Source organism: Corvus kubaryi, unplaced genomic scaffold (assembly GCF_017639235.1).
Source record: "Corvus kubaryi isolate FWS band 111438036 unplaced genomic scaffold, C.kubaryi_AGA036_p1.0 125, whole genome shotgun sequence".
NCBI classification, from domain to species: Eukaryota; Metazoa; Chordata; class Aves; order Passeriformes; family Corvidae; genus Corvus; species Corvus kubaryi.
In genome coordinates, this window is record NW_024580660.1 from 565,193 (window position 1) to 579,353 (window position 14,161).

A 14,161-nucleotide genomic window follows, 5' to 3' on the forward strand; every position below is an offset into this window, starting at 1 on the left:
ACAGTGCAGAGTGCATTGTGCACCCCAGCCCCAGCAGAAACCATTAATCCACAGGTGATTTGCTCTTCATTAAAGGAAGATTGCCTGTGCAATGATGTGGTCACATTTCTTCACCCCAACTCCTACCTCTCTTTTCAAACAACTCCACAGAAAACTCTGACTTTAAAGAAGGCAACATCTATGCATAACATTTTGTCATTCTCTCTATTTTCTTTTCTAATCACTGCCAATGCAGTCTTCAAGTCTCAACTGCTCTATTTTTTATCTAAGCCTACACAAGCTTTTTTTATGGTAGTGTTCTGTTCATTTCCCCATTATTTCTTAGCTAAAACTTTCCAATTATTTTGTCTTTAGTTAAAAGACTTCACTTCTTCAAATTCACCCGGGGCAACTTCATTATTTTGCTTTCCAGCTATCTATCCAGTGTCAATTATGGGACCATTTTTTGCTGTGTTACCGAAGCAATGATAGTCCAGTTTTCTAACAGTGATAACAGCGTTTGACTAACAATTTTTTTTTTAATTGCTCATGGATTTCAATCTAATTTGTGAAATTCATTTCTATTTTAAACACAATGAAGTAGAAATATGATGAGCTTTTAAATGAGTGGAGGCCAGGAATACAGACATCATTGCCCCTCTGTTCACTTTGACCTCATTTTGCTGGCAACCAGAGCTACCCACTATAAAAAGGATTCAATACAAATGGATGAATTTTATTGATAAATGTGCCTAATTAGAAGCATTTTGGAGGCACTTTGACACCACTGAATCAAAGAACTGACCTTGATATCAGAATATTGTACCTCATTGCACTGAGAAGAATACTGAGAATGAACACCTATTTTATAAGTTCTTATTTCTCATATTATTTTGTAATCTTTAATATTTAAAATGTATAAGTTGCTATCAGAAGCATACCTTAACCAAAATAACAGCTTCTGATATTTTGGAGATACTTAGTTCTGGAGCTGAAAGCAATATTTGTGTGTAATAATTGACTAATTAATTAAACCTAAGGTTCAGGCTTAATTTCCTTGAAATTTCAAGAATCATTTTAATCTGGAGCCCTGACTGTCACTTTTCAGATTTCCCATGTGGTTTTCATTGTGAGGTGCTGTGCTGCAGCAGGATAAATGATGCTGATTCATGTTCCTTGGCCTGTGTGATGCATCCTAATCAAATTCTCATTCTTTCTGTAGGAGCCATTTATGGCAGTTAACAAGGAAGAGCAAAGTGAAATCTTTGGGGAAGGGGAAACCTGAGAGAGAACCAGCCTGTGTTTCCTCAGGTTCTGAAGCCTTCTTGGGAAAAAGGAGACAGAGTCACGTCAGTCATGGGAGGATGTGACCTCCCACATGCCCATGCATAGAGACGCTTTCTAAACTACTGTGGGGCTCACACAGTTGGAAGTCTATATGAAATAGATGTTCAAAACATAACTTTTTTTATTATTATTCTTTAGCTTTTCAGAGATTTCCTAAAAATATTGCCAAAACATAATGCAAGCACTGTATGTTTTTTCATATAATACTTGGGGTGTTTTACCTTTTGAAGGATGTATCACCTATTCCACAAATACTATATTATAAATACTATACTAAGAGAGCATGGAGTTTCCACAGGAGATTGTTTTCAGTTTGTTTGAGAGCCTTTTTAGAAAAAATGGCATTCAGAAGATGCGTTATCCCATGGCAAAAGGGAAAACAAGGTAAATGAACTGCATTTTGGTCCTTGTGACCCAGTTGTGGTGAAAAATGGGCGATGCAGCAGAAGTGTGGCCCTCAGCTTTTCCTGATGACTCCAGCAACACTGCCAGTGCCCGTTCCTCTGTCAGGAATTTCACAGCCTGTTTTGAAAGTGCAAGAACCTCATCTGCTGTCAATAAATCCACAAAGGGCACCTTTATTTCAAGCTGTTAGACGTTTGGATTTCTACGGAAAACATAAATAGCTCTATGTCCTTCAGTAGTGCCTGCTGTTGAGATTTGTTTCAGATAATTAGGATGAGAGTGGTGAGGTACTGGCACAGATTGCCAAGAGAAGCTGTGAATGTTCCATTGCTGGAAGTGTTCAAGGCCAGGCTGGATGAGGCTTGGAGTAACCTGGTCTAGTGGAAGTTGTCCCTGCCCATGGCAATGGGGTTGGAAAGAGATGATCTTTTAAGGCGCCTTCCAACTTCCAAATTATTCTATGATTCTATGATAATTAGAAAACATCAAGCAGTCTGTTAATTGAATTCCAGTGGGGACCCAGCCTTACCTGTCTCACACCCTGTTTCCTCTGCAGCAGCTCTCTGTGAAATGGTACATGGCATGAGTCTGCAACATTTCAGTGTTGTTGAACTTCTGAGCTGATTAGGGGACAGGCTTTTTTTCCCCCCTCATTCTTATCTTATTGTACATTCAGTGTCTTGCAGGGTGTTTGGTAGCTTAATAAAATAAATGCTTTGCTGGCATGTTTCATAATAACATACATGTGTAGGTTTTGTTCTTCCTACAAGCCACCACTATTAATTTACATCAGGAAATGAATTTGTTTCATAAATATACAGTAAGAGAAAGTCATTGCTCAAAGTCACTGCATCCTGAGTAGTCATAGTAAGAACTACCTAACAGAGAGTTCTCTGGAAAATAAGGACTTTGTTGTAAGCTTTCTCATCCTTTTGATGCAAGTGACTAATGAAAGAATGGTATATTTTGATTAAGTGTAGAAACTGGTGATAGTCAGACATCCTTGACAAATTATGTTTAGTCAGGACAATGTGCTGTTTTAAATCTGAGAGCGATACAAACAGCAGCTCTCTGCTCATGGCTCCAATGCATTGCTTCAGCCAGACCATCAACCCAAGAAGTGGTTCTTCATTCCCTTCTGAGGTGTTTATGAAGATATAAATATATGTATTTATACATATATTTCAGTGCTCAGAGTCTTCTGAACATATTGAAGCTTTCTAAAAGTCTTTCTGTTGCTGATTATTTTACTGAGCTACTTTTCTCTCTTTCATTACACACCAGTCTCAAGAAGGTTTAGCTCAGAATCTACCAAAATTGCTGTCTTATTATTCTAAATGGAGATAACTGGTTCATACTAAAATAATCTTTCACTGAGAAACTCGGAATAATTTAGGAGAGAGTTGAAGACTGTGTCATTACTCATATCTGGAGGAGTTTATATTTGAATATTGCCAATTAAAAGTGCCCATAGAAATAGCTGAAATAGGAACAACTTCTAAGGCTTGTGTTGCTTTCTAATTACATCTTGCTCAGAACTCGAGGTCCCACAGCACCCAGCACTAACAGAAGTTAGAAATGGCATGCAATTCTTAGAGGACTTTCACCAAACAATTTTTCTGGCTTGCACTGAATTTCTAGTGATTCCATAAATTTGAATATTCCATTGATGCTTCCAGCATTTTGTGTAGAAAACAGCTTTTGTAAACATACTGGTATTTTTTTCAGAAAGGTTTTCTGCTCCAAAACCAATGCTTCACTGTTTTTTGAACTCATTCAGTTGTTTCTAATCTTCTCTCTTTGATTGTATTTTTAGCTGTCTGAGCTCTCTTTTAGGCCTTTTACTTAGTCACATTCATTCTGTTATTATTAAATAATTTCTGGCTCCCTGTAAGTTTTGCTGCTCTTTGAATACACACCAATGGTTCAATAGTAGCTTTATTGATGCAGGCATGGTAGAGAAGAAGAACTAGCTATTTTTGTGTTGGAGATACCATGGTTTGACTGAATTGTCCATATATTAAAATATTCTTGTTATATCTGAAAGGCGTCTCACATCCCTAAGAAAATTCCTCTGAAGTTATATCCAGGCAGGAGAGGAGATGGGTGTTTGTTTTGCTGGAGTTGTCATCACCAATTCTCATTCTCTGGGATCTTTTACCAGACATTAGAGCCTAGAGCAGTCTTTGAGGTGCTCTGAGAGCATGGCAAGGGAGGAAACCAGCTGGATCCACTCTCCTGCATGTCTTTCTGTTCCAGCAGCTGGTACTTGCTTAATAGGAGAAAAATATGCTTTGAATATTCCCACTTCAGTCAACCAATACATTTAAATAGAAGAGAGTTCCACTCTGCTCCTTCAATGAATATTCTTCCTTTCACATGTCTGAGTAGCTACAACTTCCCTACAAGTAACTCACTGAATTTGCTTTTCTGTGTATCTTCCACCACTATTTCCTTTGGCTTGGCAATGTTATGGCATTTTATCTGAGAAACTTGTTTTAGGCCTCACCTCCTGCAGGTTGAGATATCAACACAGACTTAGGCCAGAGTCCCAAAGGAGTACCTAGGATTACCAAAACATTGAATTTCTATAAGATGTTAGTCCTATAACCCGAGTATATGGGTCACATCTTCTCTTTGGCTCTGTCTGTTGCATAAACACAAACCAGTAGGGAACATTTGATGTTTAAGGTGATTTCTTGTCTTCTCATTTAATTCGCAGCTTATGCAGATGTCTGTGCAGACATGGAGACAGCAGCACTGCTAAGCCCCAGAAGGAAAGGGACTGTTTTATTGTGTGGTGTTGGTGAGTCAATGGGACAATTCAAAATGACATTCATTCGTGGATGCTTGTTCTTCAGCCAACAGGTGACTGCAGTATATCAGGTATTTCCACCCAGCACAAACTCCTCACACATACAAATGTCATCTGGCTGGAGGCGTCACTGTGAAGGCAGCATAACTGCATGGATTTTACAGCAATATTCCAGGCTGACAGGCAGGTTGCTGGGAGCTGAACATGACTTCTGATCTCCTGCTGACCAGGTAGGTGTTCAGTCTCAGTTCCATTGCTTCTTTCTTTCACAAGTGCATGGTTCTCCTGGGTAATTTATTATCGAGTTCTAGCGCAAAAAAAAAAAAAAAAAAAAAAAAAAGCATGCCAGAGAAAAGCAGAACATTTATAATTTAAGAATAAATAAAAAAGTTGCTGGAGGGTAAAAATACCATGAAAGTTATTAACTATGGTGGTAGTGTCTATTTAAAATGGTAATGAAAAGCAGTCTGCTCTGAAAGAAAACTATTAAATAAAGGCCCAAATAACATTTTCAATCAGACCAACACCACTGGTATTACCTAGCTTTCCCAGAGTTTACCTGACGACCTGGTGTTTTGCCTTCTGGCATTCTGGCAGACTCAAAGTTCATGGACACTATCTGATGCTCTGCTCTGACCACTGGTTTTGACAGAGTCACACCAGAATAAATTTTTTCTGAAAGGATGAGCAAACCCATTAAACACAGAGTGGGGACTGTCCCAAGAGCTGACGGTGTTTTATAAAATGGTTCTGTATTGGTTGCAGTAGGTTCAGTACTTGTTTTAACACTGATTTGAAGGAAGAAGGATCTGGTCTTTTACCCTGGATTTTGTTGCAGGGAAGCACCAAGTATTGGTTTACTCATCCTCTAAGAGGCATCAAAGAAATGCAGCACCACTATTTGTTGTCTTTAGCATAGTTGTGCCTCTTTTACATGCATGGTTGGCATGGGATGGTGCCTTGCCCCAAGCCTGCCCTGTTGCTGCCCCAGCTCTTTGCCATGTGGGACAACCCCTAGGAGTTCCTGGGGGTTTGCTGGTGCTTATGGTCTCCTTCGGGTTTTTCAACACGTTAAAGCCAAGTGGAAGCACCTTTATATGTGTATTGGTACCTGGACAGAAGCTGGGTCAGCTTGGGCTTCTGCATTTTGTTGTCTCCATGTTCTGAGTAACCCCAGCAGGATGTAGGTTACAAAAAAGAGAGGAGGTAAAAGGTGTAAAGAGAACTATTTTGGCTTCAGCTAGAGCTGGGCATTTGGAACTGCACATTTGGACTTTGCATTGTCTCATTTTCTCCCTATAGCCCAGTCTCCCTCCTCTCTTGGAATAATTTGGGTCTTTTTTCCCCATCCAATTCCCTCACTGTTTTGGTTTTTGTTTTTTTGTGTGTGGTTTGGTTTTGGTTTTTTTTTTTTAGTTGTTTGGTTGGGGTTTTTTTTCATATGAAAGCTGGGACAATTTATCTCAAAATACTTGAAGCAAAGATTAATCCAGTTTTTCAGAACTCACAGGGGTCTGCCACTGGGGCCCCATGTGTTTGCACAGGGCAGAAAGTCTCCAAGCAGATGTTGCTGCTCCTACAGAAATGTGCATGGACATCGAGAAGTATATTCTCTTTGTAGCTTCCTCCTGAAAGGCAACTGCTAAGTAAGGTGCCATTAACTGGTTTTAGTAGCCAAAACCATAAAGTGAACAATGGGGAGCTGAAGGATCTCAGGCAATGAGTTCCAAGAGGCCCAGAGAAGGAGGGCACTGTGGTGAGAGGTGATGGAAGACATCAGAGTCCTGCTGGGGCCAAGACTCTGCTAAAACTCCATATGATGTAAAGAGATGGAAGACACCTTATATCAACTCCATAACAGTTTTCCAAGGAAAAGCAGCTGCCTCTTACTCTTCTCTCCCGAAATAAAACAGCTGCTCCCTGTTTTCCATTTTCGACGTTGCGTTTTTGCTACATGGTGCTTTCTGTAGGGGGAAATAGAGGGGGAGATGCATGGGGGTCACCATTCTTACGCTTCACATGCTCCTCTCAGAGGGTATTGCCTGAAAGCTGCACTCAGGACAAGTATGTAATGCAAATCTTCTAGTGGGTTTATCCCACTCACGCTCCTTCCAACTGACACTGGATCTGGAGAGCCTCTGAAAGCAGCCAGAATGTTACACTTCAGCAGGAACTTACCTTGGGTCAGCCCAAGGGATATAACTGGTACCTCTGTAACCTCTGTAAGAAATGACCCCAAGAAGCCAAGTGGGGGATGACAAATGATAGTAGGGCCAAATTCTTGAGCCCCAGTGGAACCCAAAGGTCTTTTTGGATATCAGGATGATCTCAGTGGATGTCCTGAAGCACATTTGGTCCCCAAGTAACTTCAAAGGACACTGTGGGCTCATAGGGACATCTCAGGGGACTTCTGAGAAAGAAATACAGGACAGGATGGGCCTGAGCTGATCTGTGGAGTTAGATTTGGTGTATGGGCATCTGGAACTGACCTCTAGGTGCTAATGTGGTGATCCCAAAATCACATGCACAGCATGTGTGTCTAGAGGCAGAAGAAGTCAGCAGTTACAATGCGGGCATCATCTGTGGTTGCTAATTAGCACAGAGAGTGAGTTAAGATCACCAATTAATAGATGGAGTTACTAGAGGTCACCTTTATTCCAAAATTTTGGCTCATGGTCATCTGAAGTCACTAATTATCACACAGAGTTACCCCTGTACCCAAAATTTCAGCTTGGGGTCATCTGAGACCAAACAGTCACTGGCCCTTTGTTCAGGGTATCAGCTGAGGTCACCAAATTAGCGATTCATTTATAACAACAAGAGTCTCTGCTGAGCATTGTACAAAGACATAAAGCAGAGTTACTGCTGGGGACAGTGTCAAACACATTATTATAAAACCACATAACTTATTTTATACCATGGTTATTAATTTCAAAAATCACAGACATGTTCACTATCTCTCCAGCTGCTCCCATCCATCACTTTCATTAGGCCGTCCCTTCCAGTCATCCAACACTATTTTAACACTGTATTTTCAACTGCAATATGGTGTGAAAGCAAATGCCTGATTTTTTCCTAAAAAAAATGAGAGTAAGGGCAAGAAAAACAGATAGGAATTAATACTTATAATCTTAGGGAGAATTATTTTTCCCAACCATCTACCTCCTTAACCATGGTCTGTTTAACAAAATGTGCTTCCTAAACTTCATTGTCTACTGTGCTCTAAGAACACAAGACACTATACAGGTGTCATAGGTGGCTGTATTCTAAGCAGAGTGAAACATGGCAGATATTTGCAGTCCATGCAATACTACATACAGAGATCTTCTCTGTTGCACAGAATTCAAAACACATTTTTCAACCATAAAAAGGAAAGCCAAACCTTGCTGTGTTCAGACCTTCTTGTCTTTAGCCAGGGTTTAGCAGATACATTGGAGATGACTCAATTGCAGTGAAACCGTGAAGGGATGCAGAGAAACAGGAGTCCTCTTCACTGCCTCAAGGCAGAAATGGCTGCAGCAATGAGAATAAAGGTCTGTCTGGAAGGATAAATCTGTTTGATCAGATCAAAAACATTTTTCAGGAGAAAACTCAGAAATTAGGAAACAAAAATAAAAACTCCTTTTTTAATCATCCAAAATGAGCTGAGCATGGCTTGGATTTTAAAAGAAACGAGTAAGTTGTCAACACTGCAACCAAGACACTATGTATGATTCTTCCCACTTCAGTTAACCACAGCATGTTCATTTGTGTCAGCTGAGACACAAATGGGCCTCCAGCCTACAAACTGCAAATCCTGTAAGGAACTGCTGCTTAAGCTAGTTTAGTGCTGAATTAATTAATTGTAGACGGTAAGTAACTAATGAAGTAATGCAATGATTTATCTCACATTTAAAGTCACACCTACGGTCATATTGGGCAGATCAGAGTACGTACCAATTCAGTGATTCTGGACTTGTATCTTTGGCATCCTCAGTCACTAAGATAACCTGACTCTTTAGATGATGATATACTCTACTTGCCAACCCACAGCCCTCCCAGTGAAATCCTGCTGAACAGTGTCAAAATCTGACATCCCACTGAGAACACAGCTGCTCACAGAAACAAGGTTTCTCATCCAATCAATAGATTCTACCTTCCACTTGCCCTCTTTCATTCACAGCTTCCTTCTTTCTGCACTGCTCTCCAGCTTCTCTCCTTGGAAACCAAGCTCCTCCACTTCCTCTTCTACTTTGCACCAGCACATTCCTGCAGCGGGAACGGGGCCCTAGATGTGAAAAAAAATATTTCCCCCAAAGGGGGGAGTTATCTGCTGGTGCTGTGCTAATGAAGGGCTGTGGCTGATATAATTGTAATCTTAAATAAAAGCATAAAAGGTATGGAACCATGTGCCGTGGGGAACTGGGTTGCTTTAGAGAAATAAAGGAAGGGAGGAGATGAATAGGTGAGACAGTCTTTCATCACCAGACATGACTTCACCTATAGGCCTTCCTCCTGCCTCACAGCAAATGACACTGGCTTTCTTTCACAGCAATTCATGCATTTCAAAGGGCCAATAGCATAAAAGGATTCTAAAAATAGGTTAAAGCCTGAAAGCAAAAAGCAGCTGTTTCATTAGCAACAAGAGAAGCAGAAGGGGAAAGGAGGACAGAGCTCCCTAAGTGTGCCAAATGACTTGCATTTCATGTATTTTATGCTATCTAACATATATTCTTCTAGAATCAGGACACATTTCAGATGTACAGTAACTGATACAGCTAGAACCTGCTGTGTTTGCTCTTTTCTCCTTATGCCAAGAAGGATTACTGAGAATCAGTCCTGGGACATGACACATATCAGCACTCCATGTTATATGCCATCCTACAGGATCATCTTGCACTCGAACAGAAAGCTGTTAATCATTGCTGTGTTCTGATGTAACAGCTGGACACGTACTCTGAACTTGTGCTTATAAAGTATCAGTGTCACAAGATGGATTCTCTGCATCCTACATATCCTTGGACATCTGCACTTCTCCTTTAGCGAAGAAATCCTATCCATGAAGATCAACATTTTCACCCTTTATCCAAAGCCTCTGCAATTCATCACAGGCCAAGTTCATCATCTGTCTTGGAATGACAGCCTGGAAACAAAATGCAAACCATGAGCAGAACAAAGCGTGATTCTGTGTTCTCAGTCCAGCCAGGATTCACTGTGTTAGCTGGCAAGAGAGGATAAGGAAACCCATCCTATGTGTGTGAGTACACAGATATTCCAGTTTAGAACAGGTACTGGATTCAGACTGAGTTTAGGGATGGCAGATCTCAGAGCTCATGACATCATTAGACAGCTGGTATGCACACTCAGGTCAGAACTGACATTAAAATAAATATCCAGCAGATTTGTACACCACTGACAACTATATGGTTTGAATAGGGATGAAACAAGTTGAAAAGAAACCCTTCAGATTAAAAAGCTAGGGCAGGAAGAGATGCATCAATATTAAGCTGCAAGCAAGGCTTGGAAATGAGAAATTCAATCCTAGTTCTATTAGACATCTGAACTGATCACAAATGTCTCATTCCTCACTCTCCATATAACCCACCCCTAGGGCCAGCTCACCTTGAGACTGTCATAGCAGACACCCCACCTGTAAGAGCCCTCAGTGGTGGGCCACTGATCTTCCCAGGAGGTTGCCAAGCAGGGTGTGGGCAGCCAGCAGTCACTCATGGCTTCTGGCCTGTGGTGTCCTCAAGGAGTGCAGCTACCTGAGTACCCAGAGGCTCACAGATGTGCTACACATGAGTTCTGTTCCCATAGAAAACATCTTGAGCCCATGTCAGCTGTGGAAAAATGGTGTGGGAGACACAGCAGTCTCTCATCCCTATGGACATGCTCTGCTGCCTACACCTGGTCCTGCACATGGACAACCACTGGGGAATTCCTGCTGTTTTCATCAGCTTAGAAATGCTCAGTAGGACCCAGCCTTCCCTACTGCTGCCTCTTCCAACCCACAGCAAGCTCTCCTTATGATGTGGGAGGCAGAGGTGCGTGGGTCACGTGCAGGGATCTGTTATCCTAAGTCCCACAGTAGTGAATATTGAGGTGTAGCTGACATTCTTGCCTCTATGCCAGGGAGCATCTTTGCTTAGTGTCAGCAAAAGGTAAGGAAGGTCAGCAGCCTCGGAGGAGTTAACACAGCATTTCCAGGTCTGGCTGCATCAAGAGGGGTCCAGACAGAGAACCATAAGGAAAAGGAGGGCTGGGATAGGGCAAGGGAGAGGAATTTGTCAATAAAACAGTAGATACTTGAGAGGTAAGGCAGCTAAAATTGCTTTTCTTTTTCCAGCTAGATGGAGCTTGTACAGATGGAGACCATACTGCTCCTAGACAAGGACCAATGATACCTTTGACAGTACAAAATGACCACAGCCAATTCAAGTATTCAGCTGCCAAAGTCACACCTGAAAATATGCTACTATCTGGGCAAAGAAAGCAAAAGTGCTGTCTGCACTCCCTCTCTCACTGTTTGCCTCAGTTTTAGCCTTGGAAGACACCCAGTGCTTTAAGGACCTAGGCAGATGGGGTAGAATTTATCCAAATAAATCAATTGAGAGGTCCACATCTGAGCTACTTGGATTAGACTCTCTCCTGAATTGTTAATGGACATCATACAATTCATCATGCACTAAAATAGAGAGCTAAAATAGGACAGGTGAGTCATGCCTAAAAATAGAGAATCACTTCCATTAACTAATAAGGGAAGCCTGGAGCTCCCAGTTCAGCTGCAAATGTATATACATCACAGGTGTCTGAGGTGGAGAGAAGTGAATCCTATCCCAGGTTACTGTCAGTAGCAGGAATGACTCCTTTGCCAACAGTGCCTGCAGATCCACTGGAACAAATACTTGTGCTGTGCTTTGCTGCCTTTCTCTGGCTGCCTCCCCCTACTTGAGTGCAAAGCCCAGGAACATGACAGTCAAGGCTGAGACACACGACACAGCTCCTTTCTCTTTTAAGGTATGTTTGAGCTGTATGCCCCTCCTGGAGATCAGAGCTACTCAAGCTGAGGCTTTCAGCCCTGGCTCTACACCTGCAATGCTGCAGAAGAGCTAAGTGCCATGTGTCAGATGAGTGGCCACGGAACACGGTGTTCCTGTTGTTCCTACCAGCCTCCTCCTGCCATAATCAAGGGTCAGTCCCACAGTCAGCTCCCAAGACTAATACTTCATTGTGATCCTGCAAAGCAGGGGAGAGGAGCTGTAGGAATAGAGATGGTTGCCTTGTGATTATCTTCAGGGTAGGTGGGGAAGAAGAGAGTCCCAGTGTGTCAGGCCAGGTGGTTTAAAGACAAAACTGCCTGGTGGTGACCTGGAGGGATCTTTATTGGCAGGAAAGTCACCTTTGGGGCTGAGAAGCAAATTGTGCTCTTGGAAAGAAATGGTCTTATAACAGAGAAGAAAAGACTTAACCTTGCAGGGCCTGAAAAAATAATTGGGAAGACTTGCATGAACTTGAAAGCTTCATTAATCCATGTCACCATGTCATCTCCAGAGAGGCTGCAGTGGGAAACCAAGCTGCCAGAAAAGAATGGGAAAATGGTTTGGACTGCACAGCCTAATCCAGAAACCATTCCTGACTTCTGTGTCAATTCCAAAATTAGCAGGGTTTCTTTACATCAAATCTTCCCACATCCTTCTAATATCACAGCATTTTTCTCATGATCACTGCTCCCCCATGACCATTGGTACCTAAGATCTGTTTTCACCATGGGAGATAATGACTCCCCAGGTGAAGACACAGTGAGTGCTACTGAAAAAGCCCTTGGCTCACTGTTAGGTTTGCCCAGCCAAAATCCTTTTCCTCAATATTCTCGCTGTGTATTAAGATTTTTATCTGGAGTTACTATGAAGAATTAGCTTTCCTCCTCAGCATGCCTAGACAACTAGTTGTCAGAAAACATGTATGGCTACTGTGTGTCTTTGTTGCCCACATTTCCCTTTCCCAGCTCCCAGCCTCTGGACCATTGCTATCACCCAAGATAACCAATCCTTCACTGACAATGTCCCAGAGCAGTGCTGCACTCATCCTAGTAAATCCTGATGCTGGCCAGCAATCCTCTGCTACCATGCAGGAAGGAGGGAACAACTGTTTAAACTTACTGTTTATGCATCCAAAGGAGCTGTGAACATATCCACTTTTATGTACCTGTTTCTACAGATACAGAATACAAAGAATTTAGTCAAAGAGACTTTGGAGTCATCAATAACTTAACATTGCAAAAATGTAAGCCTTTTGGGTGACTATCCAAATGAGTGCTGTGCAGATTCTTGGTAATTAGTCTACAAACACCATCATTAAACTTTAAACTAATATAAAGAAAATGTGCAACTGAGCAGCTAATAATAACAGAAGCCAGTTTGTTATACTGAATGTCTCCATAAAGATATTCTTTATAACACCTTTGGCACAACTGGGACCTTGCATAATTAAATTTGATTTCACTTTCTTACAACTCTAAGCATAACCGGAGATTTCTAATTAATTACAATTATTCTTTTAGAAATGTGTTTCTATTTAGTATAATCTTGTATTCTTCTAGCCAAATGTCATATGTATTTATTATTATTATCTCCTACTGACAGCTTTTTAACTGAGACACTTTGACCAAGATAAATAACTATATGCCTCCCAACCACAACTCTTTGTGTGGCGTCTGCTTTGGGTGGTAAAATAATTTAATAAGTGAAAAACAGCAGTTTATGGAGATAAGATAATTTTCCATTCTACTATTTGAAGTAGAGATAAAAATGCAGGCTGATTATCTTCTAAATCTAACATTTCCACACCCCACCCCACCAAAAGCTGCTAATAAAGTGGCCTCATTAATGAGACTTCCTCACCCAACTGTGTTTCCCTTCTGCCTAAAACAGCAGACAAGCAAGCTACAGTTTCCTCTCAATGTCTACAAATGCCTGCCCAGCTGGCATGCCCAGGAGCACTCCTCATACCACTCAGTGGGAGATGCAAGACCAGGAATGTCTATGTCCAAGAAACCCACCCCAGTGCCAGTTAAACATGGTCTAGCACAGGGACAGTCCCTACTGGTCTCTGTCAGTGCAATATAACCCAGGCTCCAGTGCTACCTGTGCTCTGAAGCCATGTGGTGCCAATTACAAGAGCAATTAAGCAAAAAATGCCTGTTTTCTGCACAGTTGTGCCCCAAGCTGAAAAAGCCCAGATGTGTTCTCTCACAGAGTTCATTCAAGCAAGAGGTAGAGCTTGAATTACCAGCTAAAATGGAAACAGACAAAAAGTGATGAATTGGAGAACAAACCACTGGAACTTATTTACTTCTTGAGAAATTAATGAACCCCATGAGCTCATAGGTTGCAAAGCAAATGAAATAAATGTCTTTCCCTTTTAAAATCTGGGGAATTACAGCAAGTGGAATTGACTTTATGCTTGTCTTCCCTCTAATTCACTACAGGTAGCAATCTGGTGAAATACAAAAGGGAAATGGCAAGACAAATCTATATCAAAATGAAAACAACAGTAAATGAAGGAGTTGGAGCAGGTCAAGGAATAGTGCGTAACGTTAAAAATTATATAAGTTATTTTATCATACTTACCATT

General features: G+C 41.4%; 1 long non-coding RNA gene across 1 annotated transcript; it reads right to left on the reverse strand.

Annotated features, from left to right (window-relative positions):
* Positions 1 to 1,423: 1,423 nt before the first annotated feature.
* On the reverse strand, positions 1,424 to 11,633 carry LOC121661300. Its single transcript, XR_006014904.1, has 3 exons — positions 7,929 to 11,633; positions 6,387 to 6,510; positions 1,424 to 4,853 (listed from the first exon to the last, which is right to left on the reverse strand). It is a non-coding gene; the product is annotated as an uncharacterized LOC121661300 (long non-coding RNA).
* Positions 11,634 to 14,161: the final 2,528 nt, after the last annotated feature.